Genomic DNA, 7,754 nt, shown 5'->3' with positions numbered 1-7,754 from the left:
CTCAGCCCTATTTCACCTTAAGGACTTGGCCATTTTTTGCAAATCTGACCAGTGTCACTTTAAGTGCTGATAACTTTAAAACGCTTTGACTTATCCAGGCCGTTCTGAGATTGTTTTTTCGTCACATATTGTACTTCATGACACTGCTAAAATTGGGTCAAAAAAGTTAATTTTTTTGCATAAAAAAATACCATATTTACCAAAAATTTTGAAAAATTTGCAAATTTCAAAGTTTCAGTTTCTCTACTTCTGTAATACATAGTAATACCCCCAAAAATTTTGATGACTTTACATTCCCCATATGTCTACTTCATGTTTGTAGCATTTTGGGATTGATATTTTATTTTTTGGGGATGTTATAAGGCTTAGAAGTTTAGAAGCAAATCTTGAAATTTTTCAGAAATTTACAAAAACCAAATTTTTAGGGACCACTACAGGTCTGAAGTCACTTTGCGAGGCTTACATAATAGAAACCGCCCAAAAATGACCCCATTCTATAAACTACACCCCTCAAGGTATTCAAAACTGATTTTACAAGCTTCGTTAACCCTTTAGGTGTTGCACAAGAGTTATTGGCAAATGGGGATGAAATTTGAGAATTTCATTTTTTTGCCTAATTTTCCATTTTAACCCATTTTTTCCACTAACAAAGCAAGGGTTAACAGCCAAACAAGACTGTATCTTTATTGCCCTGACTCTGCCGTTTACAGAAACACCCCATATGTGGCCGTAAACTACTGTACGGCCACACAGCGGGGCGTAGAGTGAAAGGTGCGCCGTATGGTTTTTGGAAGCCAGATTTTGCTGGACTGTTTTTTTGACACCATGTCCCATTTGAAGCCCCCCTGATGCACCCCTGGATTAGAAACTCCATAAAAGTGACCCCATCTAAGAAACTACACCCCTCAAGGTATTCAAAACTGATTTTACAAACTTTGTTAACCCTTTAGGTGTTGCACAAGATTTAATGGAAAATAGAGATACAATTTCAAAATTTCACTTTTTTGGCAGATTTTCCATTTTAATATTTTTTTTCCAGTAACAAAGCAAGGGTTAACAGCCAAACAAAACTCATTATTTATGGCCCTTATTCTGTAGTTTACAGAAACACCCCATATGTGGTCGTAAACCGCTGTACGGGCACACGGCAGGGCACAGAAGGAAAGGAATGCCATACGGTTTTTGGAAGGCAGGTTTTGCTGGACTGGTTTTTTTGACACCATGTCCCATTTGAAGCCCCCCTGATGCACCCCTAGAGTAGAAACTCCAAAAAAGTGACCCCATTTTAGAAAGTACGGAATAAGGTGGCAGCTTTGTTGGTACTAGTTTAGGGTACATATGATTTTTGGTTGCTCTATATTACACTTTTTGTGCGGCAAGGTAACAAGAAATAGCTTTTTTGGCACTTTTTTTTTTTTGTTATTTACAACATTCATCTGACAGGTTAGATCATGTGGTAATTTTATAGAGCAGGTTGTCACGGACGCGGTGATACCTAATATGTATACCTTTTTTTTATTTATGTAAGTTTTATACAATAACTTCATTTTTAAAACAAAAAAAAGTTTTAGTGTCTCCATAATCTAAGAGCCATAGTTTTTTCAGTTTTTGGGCGATTATCTTGAGTAGGGTCTCATTTTTTGCGGGATGAGATGACGGTTTAATTGGCACTATTTTGGGGTGCATATGACTTTTTGATCGCTTGTTATTACACTTTTTGTGACGTAAGATGACAAAAAATGGCTTTTTTTACACCGTTTTTATTTTTTATTTTTTACGGTGGTCACCTGAGGGGTTAGATCATGTGATATTCTTATAGAGCCGGTCGATACGGACGCGGCGATACCTAATATGTATACTTTATTTTTATTTATGTAAGTTTTACACAATGATTTCATTTTTGAAACAAAAAAAATCATGTTTTAGTGTTTCTTTAGTCTGAGAGCCATAGTTTTTTCAGTTTTTGGGCGATTATCTTGGGTAAGGTATGATTTTTGCGGGATGAGATGACGGTTTGATTGGTACTATTTTGGCATACATGTGACTTTTTTGATCACTTTTATTACCTTTTTTGGGAAGTAAGGTGGGCAAAATTTCAATTTTCTCATAGTTTTTATTTTTTTATTTTTATGGTGTTCACCGTGCGGGCAAAGTAACATGACCGTTTTATAGATCAGGTCGTTACGGACGCGGCGATACCTAATATGTGTAGTGTATTTTATTTTTTTAATTTTTATTCAGTGATGAATGTTTTTTTTTTATCTTAACTTTTTTTACTTTTTTTTACTTTTTTTTTGACCCAGACCCACTTGGTTCTGGAAGATCCAGTGGGTCTGATGTCTGTATAATACAGTACAGTACAATATATATTGTTCTGTACTGTATTTTACTTACACTGAACAGATCTATGCTTTTAGCACAGATCTGTTCAGCACCATGGACAGCAGGACGCCTGAGCAGGCGTCCTGTTGCCATGGGAACCCTCCCCGTCTGCTCAGAACTTCGCAGACGGGGAAGGGTAAGCACAGGGCTGAGGGGGGCTCTCTGGGGGCTCTCTCCCTCTCCATCGGGGGGCTGCAAAGGCACAGCAGCCCCCCGATGGAGAGGGAGGGAGCTCCCTGACCGACGACAGTTAACTTTTTCCATACAGCGGTCCGTACGGACCGCGGTATGGAAAGGGTTAAACGGCTGACATCTGCACAGATGTCAGCCGTTTATACCAGGGTGCCAGCAATGTGCTGGCACCCTGGTATAACCACTAGAAACCAACGATCATTCATGGGGAGGCGGGCGGGGGATCGCGATCCCGCCTGCCGCACCGCCCGCCTCCCGCACCGCCCCCACCGCATGCGACACCCCCCCCCCGCACCACCCGCCAGCATAAAATCGTGCAGGGGTGCAGGGGGGGGTGAAAAATATTGATTATAGGCACTCAAAAGTTTCTGATCCCCGCGGTCAGGGACCGCGGGCATCAGAAACTGCAAAAAGCGCAGCAAACCGCAGGTCTGAATTGACCTGCGGTTTGCTGCGATCGCCGACACGGGGGGGTCACATGACCCCCCCTGGCGTTGTCACAGGATGCCGGCTGAAGGATTTCAGCCGAAATCCCGTTCCGTTTAACCCCTCGGGCGCCGGAATACTGAGTTCAAGTTAGGACGTACCGGTACGCCCTGAGTCCTTAAGGACTCGGGAAATAGGGCGTACCGATACGCCCTGCGTCCTTAAGGGGTTAATGCAGCTTAAAATTCGAATTTCATGAAAAGGTTCAATATTCTAGGCTCAAAGTGTCACACTCTAGTCAGCGAATTAATCCATACCCCCTGAGCACAGGGTACCTCAAAATTGTGACTTTGGGGTTTCATAAGCTGTAAGCCATAATCATCCAAATTATAACAAATAAAGGCTTGAAATATCTCGCTTTGCCTGTAATGAGTCTATCTCATATGTTAGTTTCACCTTTTAAGTTGCATTTCTGAAATAAATGAACTTTGCACGATATTCTAATTTTTCAAGTTTCACCTGTATTTATAAGAAATAGCCAGAACCAAAAAATAATTCTACAACAGCTATCCAGGTAAAATGTACAAATCCCAGCTACACTATAGCAAATTATAGTTTAAATAAATTACAGCATGATTATTGTTGGGAAGCCAGAAAATGAAAAGAGAAACCTAGAAAACATTGCGATTGAGCTGAGACTAAATGCTGATGGTGCTTGGTCAATGATCACAGAACCAAGACCATCATTAGTACTAAAGCAAAACCTGCTTTCATCACTGAACACTATTGCTTGCCATTGATGGCTGCAGAGGGTCAGCGGCCATTAGCTACCATGGGCATTCTCATCTGGTATTTGTGGAGGGAACATTCACCAGCCTTCAGTATGTCCAGGACATCAAGGAAGCAGTCCTACTGCCTTTTTGACTCGGGTAGGAGACATGAGGGGAGATTTATCAAACTGGTGTAAAGTAGAACTGGCTTAGTTGCCTATAGCAACCAATCAGATGCCACCTTTCATTTTCCAAAGGAGCTGTGAAAAATGAAAGGCGGCATCTGATTGGTTGCTATGGGCAACTAAGCAAGTTCTACTTCACACCAGTTTGATAAATCTCCCCCATGGTGTTCCAACAAGATAATGCCCACCTACACACTGCCAGTGCTACACACTGTGCTCTTCAGGGTATCCTGCAGCTCCCTTGGTCAGCTCAATCACCAGATCTCTCCCCCATCAAGAATGCCTGGGACTGGATTCGGGCGACAGCTCTCCCATGTACAGCATCCAACAACCACTGGCTGAACTACGAGTCCAAGTTGAAAGAGTTAATAGTTACTATGGAACTATAAACTATGAAAGAGCTTGGAATGACATGCCACATGAGGATATACAGCATCTGTAAGATCGTCACCATTGCAGAGTGGCAGCCAGTAATAATGTAACCTTACCTCAACATATACCCTGCTGCAGAACATAAAAAATAAAGGGTGCACCATTTTGGTTGTGTGATCATTGACTGAGCACCACTAGCAGTATAAACTTTGTTAATCTCCATTAAACAGTACCCAACCTTTCAACAAACTTTGCAATAATCAACAGTGGAGTGTGTATAAATGAGGAATAATACTATTTCTGGTGTAAATGAGGAATAATACTATTTCTGGCATTTTTTAGCAGTTTTCTCTAATGTACGCTAGATCTTTGCAGTTTTCCCAGATATAGTGGGTGGAGACTAGCTTCCATCCACTGCACACAGAGTAGAGGAGAATTTGCTTCCTAACTTTCCAAAACTCACTCAGAAGCCCTAGGATCATGGAGGACATTACAGAAAAGTACTGATCTTTGTGGATGTGAATAAAGCATTTGAACCGACACAGAAACCGTTGATTTAGCTGCAGTCTCTTTGGTTTCTCTTCTGGTATCCTTTCTCCTTCAGCTCTTGCTCACTCCTCCATTCTCAACAGACTAGTGTGGAATGATGAAGTCTGAGCCTCAGTGAGAAGACTGCGGTCATTGTCTCACCAAGACAGATTTCTCATAAATTTCAGATGCAAACTCATTTTAGAAAAGGGGGAGGGACTTTGTTTCCCACAAAGTACTATTGATTTATGTGAAGTTGTCTGAAAAATTAGCAACCATTTAAAGAGGACTTGTCACAACAAAATGCAATGCTATCTGACAGCACCATGTTATAGACCAAGAGGAGCTGAGCAGATTTGACGTATAGTTTTGTGGGAAAAGATTCAGTAAAACTTGTAATTTACACATTTACATCTCTGCTTTCTGTATTTCCTGTGAATACCTATCGGTTCAGGAGGGAGGTGTTATCAGTGATTGATGACAATGTGTGTGTATACAGTGATAGCTGTCTGTCACTGATAACACTTCCCTCCTGTACCAATAGCTCTTCACAGGAAGTGGAAAAAGCAAAGATATAAATGCGCTAGCTCACGCATCGCGAGATTACGGCGCTCTAGCTTTCTGACATCAGGGAGCAAGGAGGAGATTCTGAGGATGCGGGGCGGTGCTGGGCTCCTTAACGCTGGACTCATCTCAGGGACAGGACACTCAGATTAATTTGCATATGTATCAAATAGTTTTTGTTTTTTTTACACAATAAAAGCACACAGGACAACCCATGTCCTCAGCTCTATACACAAAATCCTGGTGACAAGTTCCCTTTAAGGGGGATGTTATAAGACTATAAAGAAACCATGGCTGCCTCTTCAAGAAACGGCACCACTCTATAGGCAGTGTCTGGTAGTACAGCTCAGTTCCTTTCACTTGGGTTTGAGCTGCAATACAAAACATAGCCAAGGGGGGGGGGGGGGGCGTGGCCTGCTCGCTAATGGCGCCGGACGCTTAGAGCTGAAGCTCCGCTCCTAGTACCCTACACCGGCTCTCACAGCAACTATCTGGACGGCATTTGTGTCATACAGAGTCCCTCTGCAGTGCTGCTATCATGGGCAAGCTACGGAAGCGGCAAGCGCCGAAGAAACTTACAGAATTCTTCTCCCTGGCGGCGTCATGCAGCCCGGCACAAGTAAGCGCGCCGACCCTGTCCTCTCCTGCAGCCTCCTCCCCGGCATCATCCTCGAGAGCCTCCTTGGGCCCTGCTGAATCCCCTCGGCTTCTACCCCCTACCGAGCCACTTACCACTGACTTCATGCGCACCATGCTGGAGTCACTCCGTTCCTCCATAAAGGAGGATATTTCATGCGCCTTGAAAGAGTTAAGGCGCGAACTCCACAGCCTGGGAGACCGCACTGCGCACATGGAGGGAAAGATGTCTGAGTTTGCCACCTCGCATAACTCACTAATAGAAGCGCATGAGGCACTAGAGGAGGAGGTGGTAGCCCTGAGAGCAAAGATGCAAGATTTGGAGGATCGCCACAGGCGAAACAATGTGAGAATAAGGGGCGTACCGGAGGCAGTTGGCCCTGAGGGATTGGGCCCCCTTCTCAAGGGACTGATTAAAGAAGCACTACCTGCTGTCTCAGAAGCAGATCTCATTGTGGACCGCATCCATCGGGTTCCTAAACCTAAAAATCTGGATCCATCTCTTTCCCGCGATGTGATAGCAAGGATCCACTTCTACCACATCAAGGATCAGTTTCTCAGAGCTCTGCGGCACAATCCTGCTCCATCTCCGTCCTTTGCAGGGATCACAATTTATCCGGATCTATCAGCAGCCACCATGGCTAAGAGGAGGGAGTTCTCTCAAGTAACGAAAGTCCTGCGGGATCAGCAGATTCGGTACCGATGGGGTTTTCCAGTAAAATTAATAGTGATGCATAAAGGCGCCCAGCACCTCTGGAGCTCCCCTCAAGAAGCGGCGCTCATTTTGCAAAAATGGGGTCTACTACCGGATTTCCAGCAGAAAAGGAATGGAGACTCCAACAAGCCAGATAAGATCTCCCCTGATTGGGAAACTGTTTGAAACTTTTCATGTCCTGTCCCTACTGATTCATCAGGGTTCTAGGGAAGCGGTACGCATGCGAGATTGTCATCCGCATTTTTACTTCTCCCCCCCTGCGGTCTGCCATAACATCTCTGCAGACCTCCTCGTTACCCGTTATGGACACCGAGGTTTTATGCGGGATCCGCCCGCTTTTGTTTGCAAATGTTTAAGTTGTACTTGTATTTTCCTACTCTTTATTGTTTGTTCTAAGGCGTACTATATTTGGAATAATTACATTCTTGGGGCTCTAATTTTGAACACCTGTACAGCAGAAGTCAGTCTTTATTTCACACTGTATCCTATAATTGGGTTCTATGGGGCTAAAGATCCTCTCTAACAATGTGAGAGGCCTGAACTCTCCCTTCAGGCGATCTCAACTTTGGTCTGATATTGTAAAAGCTCGCTGTGATGTGGTTCTGGTACAGGAGTCTCACTTGATGGAGAGGGATCAGCATAGATGTGCTCACAGGCTCTTTCCTCATATGTTCTTTTCTCCCTCAGTTAAACGGCGTAAAGCTGGTACGTTTATTGGGGTCAGAGCCTCGGTAACATTCACTCTTCATCACTCTGTGTCAGATTCACATGGTAGGTTTGTTATATTAGTATGTTCTATTAATGAAGGGGTAAGGAAAAGAATTCCAAAAAAGGAGTGTTAATCAAAGAGCTATTTGGATGGAAGTCCAAAAGATCTTAGAGTAACTGCAGGGCGCCAGAGGAAGGAAAGACAATCACCATGAAACAGGGCGGTAGGAGGCTGCCGGTAGGGACTGTATATGTAGAGAGAACTGCTACATACGT

This window comes from Bufo bufo, chromosome 3, assembly GCF_905171765.1.
Source record: "Bufo bufo chromosome 3, aBufBuf1.1, whole genome shotgun sequence".
In the NCBI taxonomy this organism is placed as follows: domain Eukaryota; kingdom Metazoa; phylum Chordata; class Amphibia; order Anura; family Bufonidae; genus Bufo; species Bufo bufo.
This window is presented reverse-complemented; position numbering follows the sequence as displayed.